This window comes from Capsicum annuum, chromosome 12 (assembly GCF_002878395.1).
Source record: "Capsicum annuum cultivar UCD-10X-F1 chromosome 12, UCD10Xv1.1, whole genome shotgun sequence".
Taxonomy (NCBI): domain Eukaryota; kingdom Viridiplantae; phylum Streptophyta; class Magnoliopsida; order Solanales; family Solanaceae; genus Capsicum; species Capsicum annuum.
Genome location: NC_061122.1, coordinates 118,878,527 through 118,901,847, shown reverse-complemented (window position 1 = coordinate 118,901,847; position 23,321 = coordinate 118,878,527).

The following is a 23,321-nucleotide window of genomic DNA, read 5'->3' as shown; positions in this document are numbered from 1 at the left end:
TGGTGTTGGTTATGGTGGTATAGGTATTGGTGGTGTTGGTGGTGTTGGTATTGGTAGTAGTGGTATTAATATTAGTGGTATTAGTGGTGGTATTGGTATTGGTAGTGTTAGTATTGGTATTGGTGGTATTGGTGGTGGTGCTGGTACTGATGGTGTTATTAGTGTTGGTGTTGATGGTGTTGGTGTTGGTATTGGTGGTGTTAGTATTGGTGGTGTTGGTATTAGTAGTGGTGGTGGTGTTAGTGTTGGTGTTTGTGTTGGTATTGGTATTGGTGTTGGTGGTCCATCTATTGCAACAGGTGGAACATCTATTGGGAGATATTAAAATAGGTCTTTAAACAGATTCCCCGTCTGTTGCAACAAATGTTTCAGCTATTACCATAAAACAAACTAGTAGCAAGACTGTATTGATCTTCTCCAACAGGTTGTTCATCTGTTGCAATAAATGGTGCATCTGTTGTAACAGATGATTTATCTATTCCAATTGATGGGGTTATTTGTTGGAATACTTTTTATAATGTGACGTATAAAAATTTATAGAATTTTGTCTTACCCTTTCTTAAAAACTATGTAGACATCAATTGTAATGTATTCTTGTTTTTCTCTTATTTGTAGGTAAAAGATGTCTCCTAAGAGAAAAGAAACTGAAAGTGGATCAACTTTTGACCACCTAACAAAAAAGGCTAAAGTACAGATGGATTCAGAGGAGTTTCTTAAACAATCTCAGTCAGGAAAAAGTGAAGCTGAGAAAAGTTATGAAAATAATGTTGAGAGAGGTAGGGAATGGTTTGTAGAAGGTGGTGAGGAAAATAAAAGTGACGAGGTATAAGAAAAAAGATAAACAAGAAGAGGAGGAAATGGAAAGTAAGAAAGATGACGATGATCAACATGATGATAATGCATTACCAGTGGGATATGAATTAATATCGAAATCCCAGCATGATCCTGTCAAAACTATTAGTATTGACAGGTTTCAAGTTGAGAGGCCGATAGATAACCCTACAAAACTAACTGGTGATTTTATAGTTAAATCTCAGTTAGGGAAACGTTTTGATGAATTTAGGAATACTATGAAGAAGGAAAAACTAGAGGAATTTTGTAAAGAAGAGCTTCTTTGGACACTTTCTTAAGCGACCTGAGGACAATAATGCCCGTATCCAAAAGAGCATAGTATATGGTTTTCTCTAGCGCAGGATCAAGTACGTGGGGGTGATAAAGATTTGAAGGAAGGGAGAAAAATAATGGATGAAATTTGGATCAACAACTGTGGCATGCCAGTTTATTTTGGCATGAAAAAGTTTTCCATAGTGACAGGCTTGAGATGCGATCGTCGAAAAGAACCTCTCATCAAGGAAACACCCCGTAAAAAGTCCAAGAAAAGTAGGACATCCAAACCATAACATCAAATAAAGGCAAGACATTCTCTAAGAGACCACCCACCAAAACCAACAAATTCACGAAAAAAATAGATGGGTTATTGGACATTGCTAGACGTGGCTACAAAGCCATGATTTTGTTAGAAGATCTCAAGGATAATTCTATACCAAAGAAGTACAAAGAGTAATTGGGCTTAGTTTTGTTTTCCCATTCCGTTATATTGGGAAAATTCATCTACAAAGTCATAGAAGATGATTTGTTGGAGTTTGCTGAGGATTTTGAGAAATATAACAATTATCCCTGGGGATATGACAGCTACAAGTTGACTGTTAAATATTTATTAACAAAGCTATCCCCAAAGACGATCACCTTATATGGCTTTCCTTGGGCTTTCATGGTAAGTTTAATCACTATTTGCTTACTCTTGCATTAGTTTATATTGAATAATTATTATGACTTTTTTTGTTTGCTTCCTATTTACATTTTTTAGGCTTGGGCATTTGAAGTCATTTATCCTCACAGAAAGTAGGTCAAGGATTACCCAGATAAGATTTCTCATCCAAGGATTCTTAGGTGGTTGGCTGCAAAGAGTAATACAAGAATTAATGAAGTTGGTCTCTTTAACCCTCTGGATGATGCAGTAAGTCATCTTTCAAGTAAAGTAAAATAATTTAACTTAAAGAAAGATATTAAAATAGATGATTTATATATTGCAAGTTGGTGTCATTTATCATAACAGATTACCCATCTGGTGCAACAGATTGGTAATATGTTGCGATAAATGAGTCATTTTTACTATAGATTACCCATTTGTTACTTTCTTTGGTTCTCTATACCCATCTACTGCAACTTATACAATAGATAGGTGATATGATACAACGGATGGTTAATCTGTTGTCACATATAAATCATCTGTTGCAATAAGTTGTCTGTGTTAAAATATTACCTAACTAACTGCAAATTATTATTTGATTTAAATATGTCTACCTTTTTTGGGTTTGTGACCCATGGATCGTACCTACTCAGCAAGAGTTGGAGATGACTTATTTTATTACTCTAGGTCTTGTTGATATAATAGCAAACCTAACGGTGGAGTTAATAAAGAATAAATTAGCTGGAGAAACCATAAGACGAGCAGTTTGGCAAGGTCAGCCTCATGTTAAGGCTCTTTATGATCAACCTGCTACAACAGATTTGGGTGCTGCTTCTGGGGTGTTGCTGGTGGAGTTGTTGATATTGGTGGCAGCCATGTTGATGCTTATGCTTCTACCAGTCATGATGTTGAGCATGTTTATACTTAAGAAAAAAATAAATATACTTGAAATCACCCCTTACAGTGGTCCCTCTCACCCTTGCAGTAGTCCCTCTCACCCCTCTTCACGCTCATGTTCTCATTGCAAATGCAAAGAGTGCATGGACTTACAGGATAAACTCTTTGAAAAAATAGATGTTCTTGATACAACTATTGAGGAATTGAAATCCAAGAGAGGTGTTACACCATCCAAGAAGGTGAGTGAGCCATGCACTCCTATAGTGGAAGTTAGGAAGAAGAAAAAAGCAATTAGACATATACTCTCAATTATGAAACCACAAAAAAATTATAACTCCTCCTCCTAAAGTTGATGAAGTTCAGGAACCATTGAAGAAGGTAGACATATATGGGAACATGATGCCCAACAGAAGGTTGTTTTGACAAGGACCATAAATTCCAATAAACACATAAAAACCTTTACCATGAATGCCTTTTCCCCCCAAGACTTCAAGAAGATGACCACTATGGATGTGTGGTATGTGGACACGATAAGTTTACTTTTTCTAACCTAGTCTTCTAATCTACTCCATGAAGAAGAAGCTAGGCAACTGATGTGTCATATGTTGCAACCACTGGTATTCTGGTACAACTGGTGATTTATCTGTTACAACATATTATCCATTTATTGCATAAGTTGCATTAGATGGGTAATCTGTTAACACATTCAGAGAACCTTGTGAAACAGATGGACCATCTAGTGCATCTTTCCACTTTTTTTTCTTTTTTAAAATTACTAATCTATTTAAAAACTATCTTCTTATATCACAGTATATTGATGAAATTCTTTACCTCATGAGGGACAGGCAATTAGCATACTCAGATGCTTATGATGCTGGCGATAGGATAATGGACCTCAACTTCTATAACAATTTCAAAAATAGGTACGATGAACTCATTCATCTAGGGTCAACTCCTGGTGGACCGGGATTATATTTGTTAGTTTTTAGGTTCAAATGGGATGAACATATGATTGAATATGTCAGAAAGAAGAGGCCATATATACATGGAAAGGAATGGATCAAGGAAAAAAGAATTCTTGCAGTCATAAAGATGGACATAAAATATTTTCTATCTCATGAGATACTACTCAAGTAGGGAATGATAAAGGTTTATGACTGAAACCTACCTATCTTCGATGAGGCCGATTTTTTTAATAATAAGCAACCATTATTGGACTTCTTCCCTAACTTGTTGAGGCGTAGTAAACTAGTAAATCATTTACCAGTGAAAGTATTGAATGAAAAATAGAATTTTGAAGGTTGAAACAAGGACAAGGACCTCCAATAAATCAAACTGGGTGCCACATTCGGGTTGTACGCTCTTTCACATATCGAATGTTTGCTAACCGGTACAAAAATGACCAACCCAACAACCTTTCTATGCAATAAAACTATGGTAAGGATGTAAGAGGCTTGGGCTTACGGGGTAATAATTAAAATATTGGAGCCTTGTATGTAAAAGAAGAAAATGTTGAAACACAAACACCATGAAAATTTTTATTTCAAGTGACTTTACATGTAATGACCAACCTATTGCAACAGATAGTTTATCTATTGTAATAGATAGTCTATCTATCCTAAGAGATAGTTTATCTATTGCAATACGTTGGTTATCTGTTGCATTATTCAGATGCTTATATCTAAGTCTATCTGTTGCAACAGATAGGTCATCTATTAGAACAAATTAAAATGGCAAGAAGACTTGTTTGATAATTTCCAACAGATGACCTACATGTTGCAACATATGTCTAATTATATTTGATAATTTCCAACATCGATGTCGCCTTTTGCAATAGATCTATTATCTGTTGCAATATTTGAATCTATTATTCCATTTCAATTAATAAGTTCAAATCTAAGGATAAAAAAAATCATAGATAAAGTAAAATAAATCAAAGCCCTCAAAAATTACATAAAATAAATCAACAAATAAATGAAATGTAAAAAATTGTTATGGGTACAAATGATCTACTCAACAAATAACTCAACAATCTAAGTTTTGATGTCAACAATTCCTAAGGAGAGGTTATTACTTTGAAAGACTCAATCTATAAGGATATACTGAATATTGACAAGTTGTTCTTCATCTGGTGTTATGGAATTCAGCTTTGATCGTCATGGTCCTTTAATGTCACTTGCATATGGTGTCTGAGCTTTTTATTCTTCATAATTCCATACAATAGTAGCATATCTTTTATGGAGTAATCCAGCATCGAGTCCATCATTTGGTACTTCTAATTGTTTGCTCAAATACTCAGTGTAAGTGGCAACAAAAAGACCGCAATTCTTGCATTTGTAAAAATAAAATAATGCATATCTCACAATTGTGTAAGCATTGTGAAATTTATGAAATGAAACTAAATCATGATACCTACAGGCTACCAATGGTTGTTGAGAAATTCCTTCAACATATTCTATATCAAATGGATTACCCATTCTATCCAGTATGTTCAATCGTCGACCAATCAGTACAAACCTTTTGATCCAAATAGTCACTTATATCAAGGTAAGTAGGTAATATTTTGTCCAGATTTTGCATCTCAGATGACGACCCAGAATGTCTCCTTCCCGACATTGAGTCATAAACTCGAATACGCCTCTCTTTTAGAATAACGACATCTAACACCCAAAGGAATTCTTCACCACAATTGATTAGGATGTACACTTTGTCGACCAAATACCAAGGTAAGCCAGCTGGAATGATAAAATCTTTGATGATGTTGATTAAGCATTCCTCATTTCGAGAAACTTTTGGCTGAATTTGACAATACCTATCGTAGGCATTATTGATGTAAGCTTTGAACAAATAATTTTCTATCATGTATCTGTATTGTTCTTATGTTTACAACTTGGCCTTCGATATGTTGCATATATTATTAAATATTTTAGATTACGTGATAGTAAAATTAATATACAGATACAATTTAATAAAGTATTAATATTAAGATGTATGGCATTTATACCTCATCAATCCAGCAAGTTTGGGGTTGTGACATCAAATAGACCTAATTCTTCATTCTGGGATGTGCAACAACAAAGTCAAACATATCAAAACTAAGACCTGATTGGTTCAGTTTGTAGTGATTATTATTTTATTTTCTGCATGATTTATATGTGTTAATGTCATATTTTTACAAGAAGAATTGTATAAATAAATATTTTTAAACATGATTTATGACCCTGCCAACATGAAGCTTTAACAGCCCATCAGCAATCTATTCTAAATAATCATTGATCAACTTTGTTAGTTTTTATGAAGCCTTGTCCGAGATGTTGAACCTTTCAAACGGGTAATACTTTTGTTCTTCCGGACAGACAGGCTTAACTTTTTCTTAATCTTTGAAAGCAGTTAATGGATTATCAACTATGATATTATGTTGTTCAGTAGTAGCTTTTACTGTGACATCTACCTGAAAAGCCAGAATTATCAATAATAATCACAGAGATACTAAAAAAATAAAAAAAGATAACTCATCTATTTTAGCAAATCAAACATGTCTTCTTCCTGTTTTGATTTGTACCAACAGATGACCTATCTGTTGTAACAGATGGTTTATCTATTGGGACAAATTAAAATAGGAGAAAGAACTGTATGATAATTTCCATCAGATGACCTATCTATTACAACATATGACTCATCTATTTGGATAAACTAAAATAGTAGGAAGTCTTGATTTAATTTGTCCCAATAGATTCCCCATCTATTGCAACAGATAGTTTATTTGTTGGGACAAACTAAAATATAAGAAAGATCTGTATGATAAGCATCCAATTTTTGGTTTGAAGTATTTTTCTAAGGGCGTCAAAAGATTTTCCCATGGTTAACTAATAAATCACTAGTTAAATCTATGGAACCATCGCACTACATTCTCGTAGGATAACTATCAATGCTGACAGTTTTGACCAACTCTTCAGTGGAAGGGCTATTAGTATTTTGATCATCTCTTTTGAAAATTCCTCATCCCCATGTTCATTATCTTTCACTTCTGATTGAGATAACGCTTGTAAAGCAAGCTCATAGAGGGGTGGTGTAGCCTAGCTGCTTCACTTGTTCCTTTACTTGGACTTGATTTGGTTTCTTTTCTTTTGGTAGTCATATTATCTAAAAATAATAGAAAATAAAAAAATATAATTGATTAATGTATCATTAAAAAAAGATAACGATAAATCTAACATGTACAACACAGTAAAATAACAATTCCAACAGATCACACATTTATTGTAATAGATGGGTTATCTATTGCAACATAAACTAACTTATTGCAATGGATTATTAATATGTTGGAAACAATAAAAATATATCACTCATCTATTGAAATAGATAACTGGTCTGTACAACAGATCATTCATCTGTTGCAACATATGAATGATCTGATAGAACTGTTATCCACTGCAATTTTGTTTAGATTTCTTCCAACAGAAGGGTCATCTGTCGCAACATACGAATGATCTATTAGAAGAAATCAAAGTCTTAGACATGTCGTCTTGTTGGAATAGTCGATAGAATTTTATCCAACAGATTATTCATTTATTGCATAAAATGGTTCATCTGTTGCATCAGATGGTTCATCTATTGCAAAAAGAACTGGTAGCAAGATTTTGTTCAATAGAACAACAATAATATCACCATTTAATATCAAATACACCATTTTTACCAAAATAACAACAAATCAACCCAGGAACACCAACACAACACACACCAAAAACATTAATAGTGACCAAAAATACCAACATTGTTGTTTTGTTTGTACAAATACAAACAACAAAAAATAAACTTCAAAAAACTCAACAGATACCAACAAATCGAATTGGTAGTTCGACAACAAGAAATTAGGATTTTCTTTAGTCCCCATTTCAAATTTAAAATACAAATATTAAAATTGTAAATCAATCCTAGAAGAGAATTTGGCTCAAGTTCTTTTTTTTCTTCATAACTAAAAGGCCATAATTTTTTACCTATGAAAGAAGAAAAGGGCCTATGAAGAACTCAAAATTATTATCGCCGGAGAGCAATACTATCATGTAGATTGACTGTTGAAAGTCAAAAAAGAACTTGAAGCCCAACTATTTGTCATCAGAGGTTGAAGTCGTCGGGGATTGAAGGGAGAAATTTACAGAACTACTAGTTGGGAGAAGTTGAGAGAAACTGTCAAGAGAAAGGGGGGAGAGGAGACAGACGGTTGATTTGGAAAGAAGAGTGGTGTGATTGATTTGTATTTTTGAAAAGATTAGAAAGTTTTAAAAATATTAATCAAGTCCACAATTAAATTAATTAAGTTTCCTAATTATATTTTACCCTTTAAGTTGGTTAATGTCATAAATTCCACAATGAAAACTTACAAGACACCCTTCTATTTTCTCAAGTTAGTTCGGATACATAAGATACTTATGTATATCAATATTTAGTTATATATATGAATAATTAAAATTTAAAAAAAATTATTAAAAAATCAAAAGAAAGAACAATTAAGGAGCAAACTAGTGAAATTTATGTTATTTAACAAAAAAAATAACCATAGATACCTTTTTCTTTTTTTTGGTAAGTAGGATATTATATTATATCAGCATCATATCAAGAAGTCTGCAGAGAGTCATTTGGCAGTGCTTCCACCGTAGTATCTGCACATTGTGCATTATTTACAGACCATCCGTTAACACTAACCACCATGCTAGTAGGAATAGTTATAGATGTACTAGGTGGTAAAAACGCAAAGTCTTCACACGCCTAGTAACAAAATCTCCTCTTTTGATAGCACCCAAAATGATCAGAAGATCCTTTGGAGGAGTCCAAAACATAGTAGTGTCCATAATTGGATCCGCTGTAGCTAGAACGAATGGTTGTGCAGTAGAGATAGCTCTTTTTGTTGGGCTATCGGCTAGTTAGTTCTGCTCTCTGTAGATACGGGCCAGAGCTGTTCTATCCAGTAGCCAGAGGAGGTACCTACAATCAGCCAACAAAGAGAAGAAGTTAGTATCTATGTTTTCACTATTTAAAATGGTGGATAGGTTCTCTACATCCACGTTTATTTATAGAGGTTTGAGACCATACTTCATAGCTAGCTGCAAATCGAGAAACAGAGCTTGGATTTCAAGTTACATCATATCTTTTATAGCTATTCGAGCAAAGAAACCCAATATCCAGTTCCCTGAGATATTGCAGAAAACTCCACCCAACCCTCCTATCTTAAGGTCGAGGGAGAGGGTAGCATCAGTGTTAAGCATTACACAGCCTGACATAGGAGGATTCCATTTAACATATAAGTTAAAGGAGTTAGTGTTGTTGTGAGAGTCAGCAGATAGATACCAGTACTCATTTGATAGAGTTATGGCAATGTTCGGGCAAGGTTTGGTATAGGTGTGCTTTGTGAACAAAAGGTTATTTCTATGGGTCCATATAGTCCACAAACTATAAGGGAGTATGATTTGTAAAGGAACTCTAATAGTGGTTCGATATGGCAATTTGGAATTGTGAGTCAAACAATTGGTAAAAAAGGTATGCGTGTCTTATGGAAGAGGCTAGAGTTGTAAGCCGCTGAATATTTTTAGATCATCCCAGAACTGACCAAGTGCTCCACATGAAGAGAACAAATGAGGAATATTTTCCGGTTCACCTCTATGGCAAAGTCTGCATTCAGGTGACTGAAGATAAGAAATATGGTGAAGATAGGATGAAGTTGGGAGCCTATTTAATACTAATAGTCACAAGAAATGTTTTATTTTAGGATGAATGTTTAGTCTCCAAATCCAAGAAAAGTCCTAGCTATTAGCAATGTCCTTGTTCGTATTATTCATTAGACTACAACAAGTACGGGTAGTGAAAATACCTGTATAGGTTAGTCCCCACCTAATTCGATCGTAACTCTTGGAAAATAGAAGAAAATGGACCGCTTAAATTTGGCTTAAGATGGATTGAGGGAGATCAAAAGGTAGGGGCGGATATATTCCATGTGTTGTTTGGCTTATAATTTGAGATGTTTTTTGCATCCTCGTGCAAGGTCAAAATTCCATGTATAAGAGACCTCAAGGTAATACCAGTCTTTATCTAAGGTTGATTCCAGAAATTTATGTATTTGCCATTATCAGGCTTTCATATTAGCCCCCGTTGATAGTATTTTCAACCTATTTGGAAGCTTTTTCATGAGAGAGAAGTGCTCGAGGTGAATAGATACTTGTTCCTTAATAAGGTTGCCCAAATAGAATTTTTTTCATGAAAAAGTCCCCATGCTGTGGATGCTAGCATTGCGTTATTATTTTTCATTATGCTTTGTATTCCCAGGCCCCCATCCTTTTTAGGCATTATTACAGCAGACCATTTGACCAAATTTATTTTCTTATAGGTCTAGGTAGTTCCCCAGAGAAAATACCTCTCATATTTTTCCATTTTTTTGGTAAGTTATACTGGGAGTTTATTAATCTACATAACATGATTTGGTAAACTATTAAACACAGATTTGATAAGGGTAACCCATCCCGCAGTAGAGAGAAATTTAGTTTTCCAGCCTGCAAGTCTATGTTTGAAATTTTCTAGTAAAAATTGATAGTTGATGTGTGACCAGACGCTAACACATTTAAGGATTTTAACTGAGAATAATTGCAAAGTTTTAAGCAAATTTTGTCGTTTTTGATTATTTTATCTTTGATTTTGCAGTAGAAGCCAAGATGCATGAGAACCAACAAGGATGGAAGCAAAAGAGTTGAAATCAGAAGCAAATAGAAGAGAAGTGTGGCTGACGACATTCCTGATAAGTCGTCAGCCCTATGATAAGTGATCAGCTTCATCATCAGCCTTAGACAGAGAATGAACCTCAGCTGAAAGTTGTGGCAACATTTCTTGATAAACCGTCAAAGAGTTGATAGGACGTCAAAGTTGTCGTCAGCCTAAGGCATAACATGAGAGCTGAGGTAGAGAAGTGATGACATTCGTGATAAGTCTTCAAAGATCTAATAGGTCGTCATATTTTGTCGTCAGCCTTAAGCAGGAAGTGCTAAAACTGAAGAAGGAGCTGACGACATTTGTGATAAGTTGTCAAGCTCCTGATAAGTTGTCACGAATGTCGTCGCCTAATTCGAGAAATTATTAAACTCTGTGATTTTTATCCTTATTTAGGATAAAATATTCTTGTTTAGGGTTTTCTAAGGAGTTGAAAACCTAATTTGGAGACACGTATTTTGTTACTTTTCTCTCTAGTTTCTTGGCTTGAAAAACAATTAACTTTGAAGAGATTTTCATCAATATTTTGGGATTTTCATTGTGATCGAATTGGAGAATCACTAGCTATTATTCATCTTGTGGTAACTTTATCTTTCAAATCATAAATACAATTAGTTGTGTTGATTTTTGCATTATGAGTGGCTAAATCCCTTTAACCCGAATTATGGGATCTTAGGGTAAGTCTTGATAAGATTCTAAGTGTTCAAGATTCGAAAGGTAATAGGACTCCTTGATAATTCTGAGGTTTAAATTATTGTCTATTGGTTACAAATAATAGATAACACCTGCTTTGATTTGCTTGAGATAAGAAATCAATTATAGTAGGAAGTGAACTATCAACAGGGACTTGGAAGAACTAAAAAAACTTCCATTTAATAATTGACGTTGTAACAAGGTTGATTAACCTGAGGTAAAGTCTGGTCAGTGAATATAAATTCCGTAAGTCCGAGAGGATTAAGTAATTAAATGCTTAAGTAGGTCGAGAGATATTTAGACATAACTTCGATAAAGATAATCTATTGTCCTACCTACTGTGAGAATCTTGAATCACTATTCGCATCTGTCAAGTACCAAAACCCCTAGTGAACATAATTCTAGTTTTTCCATAAACTCTTGATTACAAACACCGCAGCTAAAGTGACTAACAATTATTTGTTAATCTCCAAAACCCCCATTTTATCTTTTTGTATCATTTGTTTGAATTCAACTTGTAGCTATAGTTTCAAATTAGTTTAATCGCCGCTCGCATTGTTCCCTGTGGATTCGACCCCGACTTCAAAAGTTGGGTAAATATATTGACGACGACCGTCTTGCTCTAGATTGACTTGTAAGTTGAGCGTTATTAATAGTCATTCATAACTTGCCTAGAGGTTGTTATAGGAAATCCTAGATATTTACCAAAGCTTTCTCCTTCCCTAATTCCAAAAGAGTTGCAAACATGATTCTTATCCCTAGTGTTTGCATTACTTGAGAAAAATAAGCGAGACGTATTGTAATTTATTTTTTGACCCAAAGTTGCACTAAACCTAACAAGGGTTTGCTGAATATTATTGCAAGATTCGCTAGTAATCTTGTTGCACAAAATGATATCATTTGCAAACAAGAGATGAGAAATTAGATGTCCTTTTGCAGAAGTTTTGATGGGTGCCCACAGACGTATGTCCACCTGCACCTCTATCACTCTAGATAGCCTCTCCATACATAGTATAAATATGTAGGGGACAAAGGATCACCTTGCTGAATTTCTCTCATAGGTTTGAACAAAGGCAGGGCATTTCCATTGAGAAGAATTGAAATAGCAAGAGTGGTAATGCAAGACATGATCAGCTTCACCAGTTTGTTTGGAAACCTAAAGTATAACAGAGTGTCTCGAATAAAAGACCATTCTAGTTGATCAAAGACTTTCTCCAAATCAATTTTCATAAGAACATGGGAGGTTTTGCCTTTTGCTTGTTTAAAGTAACGAAGGATTTCATGGACAATTATAGCATTATCAACTGCCTGTCTATTTTTTAGAAAACTGGCCTGAGTAGGTCATATTATTTTAGGGAGCAGAGGCTTGATTCTATTTACAATAATTTTTGTAATAATTTTGTAAATAGTATTGCACAAACTAATTGGTCGAAACTGCGAAATAGTTGCAGCTCCCGAGATTTTAAGTATCAAGCACAAGTGGGTAGTGTTAATACAGTCAGGGATGGCACAAGTGGGAAAAACTTCAGAGCAAAAATTAACAACTAACTCCCCTAATATATTGAAGAAATGCTGGTAGAAAAAGGGGTGCAAGTCATCAGGACCTGGTGCTTTAAAAGATTTGAATGAAAAAATTGCATCTGTGACCTCCTTTCTAGTAACAACATTTTCTAAGCACGGGGCTGTATCCTGAGGCACAAGGTGGGAGCTTGCTAAGAGGTGAGGCCTAAGAGAGTGATTTAACTCTGTGAAGTACAGAGAATGATAAAAATTGTCTATGTGATTTTTAATCTGCCCTTCCTCAACTAACCAATTGCCTACGTCATCCCTAAGGCTAGTTATACGGTTTCTACGCCTCTTTTGAATAGTAGACATATGAAAAAATTTCGTACTAGCATCCCCATTATTTAACCAAAGAATTCTAGATTTTAGCTTCTAGAATTCTTCTTCCATAATGAGAATTCTTTAATAGTCTCTCTGCAGATCTTGTTCTAAACTATGAAAGAAGATGCTGGTTGGGTAATGAGGGGATTTCTGGAGGCCGTCGATTCGGGATAGAAGCCTTCTTTTTTTAGCAAAAATATTACCAAATACATGTTTGTTCCAAAGCTGAATATTTTCTTTAAACAGCTGAATAGCTAGAAGAAGGCAGTTACCCGACTCCTCCCAAGCCGTAGAGATGACATTAGGAAAGTCCAGATGCGTAACCCAGATACTTTACAATCTAAAGGGTTTATTAGGAATGGGATTACTAGATTTTAATTTAAGCAACAGGGGTGAGTGATCCGATTGGACTCTTGGAAGGTGAATGACGGACGCTTCAGAATAAAGGTTGAGCCAATCATAGATAGATACCTTTTTCAGTTATCTTAAACAGTGGTTTCCTTTTATTAGAATCAATAACTTTTTATGAGCAAAAAGTTTGGCCATTTACAACTGAAACAGTTGGTGATGTGAAAAACTATGGGGCCTTATTACAAGGTTCCGTGTAGGCATGATGAGCTTCCACGCGGGATGCCAATTAACATCAACATTAAAAACAAAAAAAAATTGAATAGGTGTTTAGATTAAGTTGGAATACCTATCATTTAACCCTTACTTTTAAGTCCAACAAGTGAGGTTTTTGATGTGCTGTTAGAAAGTTATAATACTTACTGACTTGATTCCGCGATGATAATGACTTCCTCTACTTAATTTCTTACTCACTCTTCGAAAAGAAATGAATTAATATGTTTTTAGTTGTACGATTAGTAATTTTTTATTTATCAAAATCATTTCATAATTTTATTCACGATCACCCTCAATATATGAAATATATGATTAACAAACTGGATGTCAAAATCACGATTTATCTCAAGGTATTAATGAATAGCATCAAACAAAAGACGAGATTAATTATTTAGTGCTATCTTAACTAATTTGGCCTAGATTTAAAAAATTTTACTCTAGTCACAACTCCTTTGTTAGAGTTAGGCGAAATGATGTATTGGACTTTTGTACTTGTTCGAGCTTGTAAGGTAAACACCTCTACTTAATCTTCTGTTATCTGAATTCCTCAACTCATCAAAATACAATATTTTAAATTATTTTGATGCATATGTAGCATTAAATTATGCAGTGAAAAAATGCGTGTTTGCAAGCATTTTTTGAGCGAGTGAAATAAAAAAATATTTAAAAATACTTAAAATGTTAAAAAATAGTAAAAAAAAAATTAAAAGTAAAGGAAAAAATCTCACTTTCTTCTTCTCTTTTTGATCCTTCCGTCTCCCCCACCCCCACCCCTAATTCCCCTCTCCCTCCCCCATCCCCCAACCCACCCCTTTCTAATTTTTTTTTCTTTCTCCCCCCCCTCCCTCCCCCACCCCGTCTCCCCCAAATCCACCCCCTTCAATTTTTTTTTCTTTCTCAGCCTCCAACTATCACCCCCACCCCATCTGCAAGGGCAAAGCCACCATGTACCAAGGTTGGTCAGGTGAACAACCTTCGCTGAAAAATTATAGTGTATATAGATAAAATGTTATTTTATTTGGTTAAATATACTTGTTTGAACAACCTTAAAACATCTAAGGGATGTAGCTTAGTAATGGTAAATGTTCAGTAAAAGTGGGTCTGCACACGAGGTCGATCCCCAGCAGCTGCAACCATTTAAATATTTTTAAAGTAGCTTCTATTTTATTGAACACCCTTCCTAAAATTTCTAACTCCACCACTGCCCATCTACACCTCCCTACCACACTATTCTTTTTCTTCAGCCCTTAATCCCATCGCACTCAAAAGAAAAAAAAAATTATTTATCTTCCTTCTTTAAAATTTTCTTTTCCTTCGTTCAAGATTCACTTTTTTAGTTTTTTGACAACTCACTTCTCAATTCAAACTTTTATTTTTTTTGAAGATTAAAATTTGAACTTGGATCGAAAGAAAGTGATAGTGGATATTGAAAAATTAATGAACTTTATGGATAAACTTGAAAAAGCTTGAAGAACAATAAATGAATTTTTGTGGATTTGTAAAAAATATTCAAAATTGAAAATTGTAATTTTTTGGGGGTTGTATATTTGAATTTATAGTTGAAATTTTAAATTAATTGAAGAGGAATTTCAACTATTTGAAATGAATTTGATGCTCAATTTATGAGCAAACATCAAAAACATAATTAAAAATTTCTACAATTTGTAAAAGTTATTTATTTAATTAAATTTATTTTAATATTTAATTTCTTATGTGGCATTTAAAAATAACGTAAAATTTAATGCAATATTTTAAAATGATGTGAAGGCTGATGTGGAAGCTGACGTGGGGGTGGTTGTGTTACACACATCGAAATAGAATTTAAAATGTTGAGTTTTATTGAGTTGAGGGATTAAGATGACAAAAGGCTAAGTAGAGGTGTTCACTCTACAAACTTGTACAAGTACAAGGGTCCAGTAGACTAGTTTATCTTATATTTAATATTGCATCACTTGATATTCTTTTAAGAAAAAATTACATAACATAAATAAAAAAGATCCTTATTTACCTATCATGATCAATATTTAAAATAATTATCTCACATAATTAAAAATTGATTAAGGTACCATTATTTATCTGGACCTTCACATTCAAATATGGTAGCTTGTATACTTTTTCTTTTGTGAACATTCAATTAATCTCTCTCATCAAATTTGATTGAACATGAAAAATTAACAATTTTCTCTCTCTACTACTCTCTCCATCTCATTTTACTCGTCTCAAATTGGGATGACATAGCTATTAAGAAAATAATAATTGATAATGTAACTTTACCATTTTGTCTCTCTTAATTGTGTCTTGTTGTTAGTTCCAATATTGATGGATGACTAATACCAAAGCACCATTTATATTCTTAATAGTGTACTCTTAATGATACTCCTCTTTGCAACATTTTTCAAGAATGCTAATAACAAAGAGTAATCAATTATACTAAGGGGTCATTTGGTTTAAGGTACAAAAATAAATAATTTCGGGATAAAATTATAATCCCAAAATAAAATTTTTAATGCATGTTTGGTTGGCAATATTTGGGATAACTTATCTCGTAACTAATAAATAGTACCGGAATAAGTTATCCACTCATTTGGTGGGATAACAATCCCATCATTATTTATCCTTGGGATAAAATTAGAAAAGGACACAATTGCCCTCCAAATTCTTAGATTATCACTTTATAAAATCATGGATAAGTTATTAAAGTATGTTGACATTCTCTTTCTAACTTAATACATGCTTGATTATTAAATAAAAAAATATTTTTATATTTAGCTAAAAATATTTGAAAATTTAATTTTTTTAAAAAATATAATTTGACTCTCCAAATTTTAGTGATACTAAATAATGAAAAATGAGAGTAATTCTTTTTCACACTTTTTAATGATGAATTTTTTAACAAAAAATGAGATTATCAATATTTTATGAAATTTAGAACAAAATACGTAATTTAACATGAAATATTAGAGATTCATATACATTTAAGAAATATTTTATTTATGAATATATGATACATTAAATTTATTTGAATAATTATTATGTTTACTTATATATTTTAATTTCTCTAAAAACTAATAAAAATGTCGACTCCATTGTTGAATTATATATTTTAAATTAAAAAAATTTTAATCAGTTAAAAATTGATATTATATATATCAATTAAATGAATTTTAATATTATATATTAATATAAGTGATATATGTTTAAATAAAATGGCATAAACAACAAATCCTCTTTTACTTTAACAAAATTAAGTTGAAAGTTTTTATTTCAAACTAGATTTAAATACACGGTATAATCATGGGAAGACACACGCAAAAAAAATAAAGTTAAATAAGATGAAAGTTTTATTTTTAAAATACACACGATATAATTAGGGAAATGCACACATACAAAAAAATTAAGCTAAATAAGATAAAGGTTTTATTTTTAAGAATAAATATTTAAAACTTGAAAAGAAATATATATATATACACACAAGAGAGAAAAGTTAAATAAGATAGAGGGTATTTTGGTAATCAGTTAATTTATTCTTAGAAATTATACCATGCATATTATTTTGAATACAACAAACCAAACACTCAATAAAAAATAATCCCAATATAACTAATTCCAGTATAACTTATACCATTATAACCTATCCCAACATAATTAATCTCAGTATAACTACATTCCCAACCAAATGAACCCTAAGGGTATAATGGAAAAAAAAAGAATTGTCTTGTCTTGATAAGTAAAAAAGAACAAGTAAAATGGGACATCAAATTAGAAAATTTGGGATAAATAAAATAAACGGAGGAAGTAATTTTTTGTGTCTTCTGTCTACTTACATTTGAATTCACAACTCAATCCTCAAAGACCTCTATAAATCCAACGGTGAACATTGACATGGGAATACCCCAAAACCTGTAAGATCCATCCCATATTACAATGCAAACTACAAATCCTCAATTATATAGATCTTCTCGGTTATTGCTTTCCGTTGTTGTTTCAATTCAATTTCAATTTTAATAATATTAAATTTTTTTGTATTTGATATTTTCCTACTTTTAAATACTATAACTTGATTCAAGTGGTTGGTTTAAAAATGCGACGGCCTAAAAAATTAATTCGAATATTTATGTATGATACATTTTGCTTAATCATTGGTAATTTGTTTAAAATCAATACATACAAAATTCTTTGATGATACTTATGTATAAGCATTGAAAGTTAGTCGTTTGTTAATAACAACTGAATATGTTTGAGATGCATAAAAATATTTCATATATAGAATACAAGTATGTGTGTGTACTTCAATTAAAAATAAACGTTTGTGAACTATTTTCAAAAATATATATATATATATATGTACATGTATGTACACATATAATTGCTCGAATATACAATAACATAATGTATATGAGATATATGTATATATATATTAGACGGTTGAATAATTGTCAAATGTAATATGTCATGCTTATAAACAATGTGTAATGTGCATATTATATATACTTGTAATTGTACTATTGTTATTTGAATACACAATTCTTTGAATATACGTATTAATAATACATAATTCATAGAATGAATATGAGGTATATATATTAGACTGTTGAATAACTGTCAAACATAGAATACACAATGCTTATAAGCAATCTGAAATATATATATATATATTATATACACTTGTAATTGTAGTATTGTTGTTTGTATACATAATCCTTAGAATACACGTATTAATAATACATAATCCACGTTATAAAGCCCACAAATAAACGACTTATTGGAATAGCTACAATTATTCAAGAATTAGCAAATAATTATATCAATGAAAATCCAATATGGAGCTATTATTCAAGAGATCATCAAATGATTTATTCAAATTCAAGAGAACTACGACAAACAGATATGGAAGATGTTAGACAACCAAATAACTGAAGAAGATATAAAAATAATAACAAATGAAGAATATTTAAATGAAGAAGGAACAGATCAAAAAATAATATTGACAGTAATATATTTGATGAAATAAAAGGAAAAGAGTTAGACTTAAGTGTAGAAAAAATATGTTGTGCGTGGATATTTCTTAACTTCTCTAAGCATTTTTATTTTTGGTGTATTTAGTTTAATTTTATTAATATTCATATCTTGGGGGTGATTAGATGGTATTTGATTAAATGATTTACTGTAATATTCTTTAGTTTTTTCTGTTAGTCTTTGTAATTCTTGTATATTATTTTGGAGGTATTCTAAATATTCTATATCTTTTGTTCTAAAATATTCAATTAAATTCTATTTTATAAGTATTTCTGTTAATCTTATTTCTTCCATATCTTGTCTCCAATAATTTAAATACTCATAGTCTATCATTTTATCCTAAAGTAGTTGTGATACTGCAAATTTCTTTGTAATAATTTATTCTAATTGTATTATATCTGATATTAAATTCTAGGTTATCTATTTCGTTAATTATCCTGTCTTTTTCGTCTATGAATAATTTCATGTCTAAATCATAATCTAAAATGTCTTTTAATTCTAGTTGTTTTATGGTTTTATTTATTCAAATTAATCTTTCTTTTAATTGTTCTCTTCCTTTTCTAAGCTAATTTCTATGATTAATTTCTTTGTATAGCCAACTTTGTTTTTCTCTAACTCTTTGAATATATTCTAACATTTTTAATCTGTATAATATCCATCTGAATAATAACTGTCTGAATTATTACCATAGAAATCTATATTTTCTAATTCATCTTCTATCCAATTAGTACTTAGTAAGTCATCTTCATAATCAAATATTTTTTTCCATATTATTTTCTTTATGTCTTCTAATTCTAAGTCTTTTATGATATATAAAATTAGTATCTTAGCTTCATCAAATATATATCTTGTCATATTATCCATATTATGCTTAGATTTCTACGAATAACTTGGATAACTTGGAATTGAATTCTAGTAATTAATTGTTTTATCATAGTATTTATTAGTTGTTTGTTTTAATCTTGATAATTCCTCTATATTTTCATTAAGGAATTCGATATATTTTATATCTTTAGTTCTCATATATTCTTCTAAATTTGTTTTCATTAGTTTTTTTTAATTAATTGTATATTTTTCATATCCATTTTCCAATATTCTAAATATACGTAATTTATCATTGTTGATGTGTAGGTTTGGTATGTAAGTATTTGTAAGAATAAGTAGGTAGGTGAGGTATGTAATTTATTCTAGTCATAAAATATTTATCAAATATTTTTTCCAATATGATTTTTCTTATATCTACAATTTCTATATCCTTAAGTACATACAAAACAAGTATTTTAAATTTATCTACCATTTCGTCAGATAAATAAATATTCATTTTTCATATGATACTTTTTTCAAAATATTCCCTTCAATCATACACATACCAAAACATGATCATTTTAGATTACTATATATTAGATTATTCTTAAATAACATGTTCTTCGGTCACTATTAGCATGGTAAACTGGATACTTTTCCCTTAAAAACGCCTCTACTCTGGCTACTCCCCACCACGGCTTTCTTGCCTTACCAGTTTCTCCTTTAGGATGTCATAGTTCTTAGGGATTTTTCTCCTTTTCCACTTTGCTAATAAACTTCTTACATGCTATTTTTTGAATAATTCTACTATAAAGTAACTAACATGAACTTATTTTATCATATCATGATTATCAGGAATTTATGAATTTAGCTATTCATAATCATAAATAAATATACCTGTTATGGTAGGTTTGATAATTTTGAGTTTTGTTTATCCATAGCTTTTCCTTGAAAATATATCTGTTTTTTATTAAATATTCAAAAGTTTGTTTACAAAGGAGGAGGCTTGCTTTCAACACATAAAAGTCTTGTCTTTATCCTGTCGAATGACTTACATATTTATAGGAGGAAATAAACTATTCCTACTTCACACATATTTTACATTTAAACTATATTATTCCTACTTTTTACAAAAAAAAAAAGTCTTCCTTTTCAATAGTAGAAAAGGACTAGACTAAACTAGACTAGTATAATAAGACAAAAATTAGGTCCTATCTTTACAAAAAAAATCTTAAGACTAAAAAAACAAAAAACCAATAATGGCACTTTGGCCAAAAAGTTAAAAACTAAACAATTTACATAACAAAATTTTAAAACTATACATGTCACTTTCTATCTTTTATTATCTTGTTTCTGTCTTTATTCCATCATTACTCCGTTGATTTTTATCTTCTAGCTGGCGTCCTTATCTTTTTGGTTGATTTTTTATTCTAGCCGGACTTCCGGGATAATATTATCTTCTCCATTACATCTCGAACATTGATGGTCTGGATATTTGTGTCCAATTATCTTGCAATATCTTGTTAATAATCCATCTGAAATAAATTCCTTCCTAATTTCTCTTGCAGTAGATTATTTTTCTGGGTTAAGTAACGTCATTATCCATTGCCTAACATCTTTCATATATGTTTGTCGTAGTTCTCTTGAATTTGAATAAATCATTTGATGATCTCTTGAATAATAGTTCCATATTGGGTTTCCATTGATATAATTATTTACTAATTCTTGAATAATTGTAGTTATTCCAATAAATCATTTATTTGCATAAAAATCAGGTATCTCGATTTTGGGTATCTCTGGCTGCTGCACAATATCTTTCAGTATAATCATATCTATGGTTAATCCTATTTTTACAATTTGTATAACTGGTTTGATCTTATCGTATAATATCTCTGTTGGTGCAGTATAAAACTTTATATAAAATAGATTTCCTTTGGTTACTCTTTTATAGGTTGTGAATACTTTACGTAATTCTTCTATAGTTGTTAGTTCTTTTCCATCTTGGGTATATGTGGTATTTAATAACTCATAGTCGAAATAAGTTTTTATTAAGCTTGGGTTGGTTTTTGGTAGTGCGATTAGCTTATTGTAACCTTGCAATTTTTGGGTTATATAGTTTGTGTTTGGTTCCTGGATATTTATAGCTCTGGGGTTAAGGTTTAGAAAAGTTTGTACTTTGTAGATATTTTTATATATCCTTGAGCTATATGGTTATAAGATTTTTTATCTTGGTTCAAACTATCTCGATATATGGTAATTTGTAGGAGTATGAACAAGGGGTCTTTTTGTGCTTTTGGTATAAATGGTTGTTCAAATATCTTATTCATGTTCATGTTGTGGTATCTTTGTCCACTAACTCATTTGCTTGTACCTGCAATTGTAGATTGATAAACGTTATAGGTTTTATGGAGTGTCCCAACGTCTCCTTTTAGCTCTGAAATTTTATTGTCTTCCGATTGACATAACTCTGCACACTGCTGAGTTAGCTGATTCATAGCTTTAGACTTCAGTTAAAGTTTAACTTCATTAGTCTTTAGCTTTTCTATTTCATTACTCATACTGTCCACTTTTATTGAAAGCGTAGTTAAGGTTTTGAGTATTTTTTCTAAAACATCATCTTTTATTATATCAGTATGTATAGCTTTGTGTTGATATGTAATCTACAATAACATTTTCGTTAGTACTAATTACTTCAATTGTAAATGTAAAATTTAATATATTCAATACTAGTCTTCGAATTTTTTTCATTGTAACTGAATTTTGTATTTTCTTTGTTAACCACCAACGTACCTGTGTATTATCTGTTCGTACAATAAATTTGTTGTATACAATATATGGCTCAAATGCTAATAAACATTTATATAATGAACATAATTCTTTTCTATTTATTTTTTATTTTATTTCTGTTTCATTAAACGTACCTGAGTAGTATCTACAATGATGTTCTAATTTTTCTTCTTTATATCTATATTTAAGTACTCCTCTATAACTATATTCACTAGCATCTACTTCTACTATATATATAAATTTTTTATTTTCGTCTGAGAATTGTAATTTTGGTAACTCTTTATAAAGTATTTTTATTTTCTGAACTTGTTTTTTTATCTTCTTCGTTGTAATTATATTCTATATCCTTTTTAATTTTTTTTCTGTAAAGGCTTTAGGTTTTCTGCTAATTTTAGTATATATTCTCTTACTTGGTTTACTAATCCTAAAAATGATTATAATTTCTTTTTCGTATCTAATTCTTCTTTTGAATTTATTATTTTTTGTACTCTATGTTGTTGCATTTTTACTCCACTTTTATCTATTTGTATTCCTAAAAACTCTATCTGGTTTTTCATAATTTTGGCTTTATTTTTACTTAAACTTATTCCCGATTTTTCTATTATATCTGTAAATTATTTTAATAATTTTAATTGTTCTTCTTTAATTTTTGTATCTACCAGTATATCATCTATATATACTATACAATTAGGTAATTGTTTAAAATAACTATTCATAAAATGTTGGTATATACCTGGTGCATTTTTCTATCTAAATGGTAATATGTTCCATTCATAAAATCCTTGTGGAACCATAAATGCGGTTAATTTCTTAGAATTTTTATCTAACTTTAAGTGGTAAAATCCTAATTTATAATCAAATTTACTAAAATAAATATATCCTTGTATTTGTCTTATTTTTAGTATCTTATTTGGTATTAGATAATTATATGTCATAGTTTTTGCATTTAGGTTTCTATAATCAATAACCATTCTACTTTTTCTTCTTTTTGGTTCACTATGTTTATTTACTATAAATGCTGGACTATTGTGTTTACTATTGCTTTTTTGTATATACTGTTTTTCTAATAATTCATCTATATGCATTTTAAATTCTTTTAAATCGTCAAAATTAT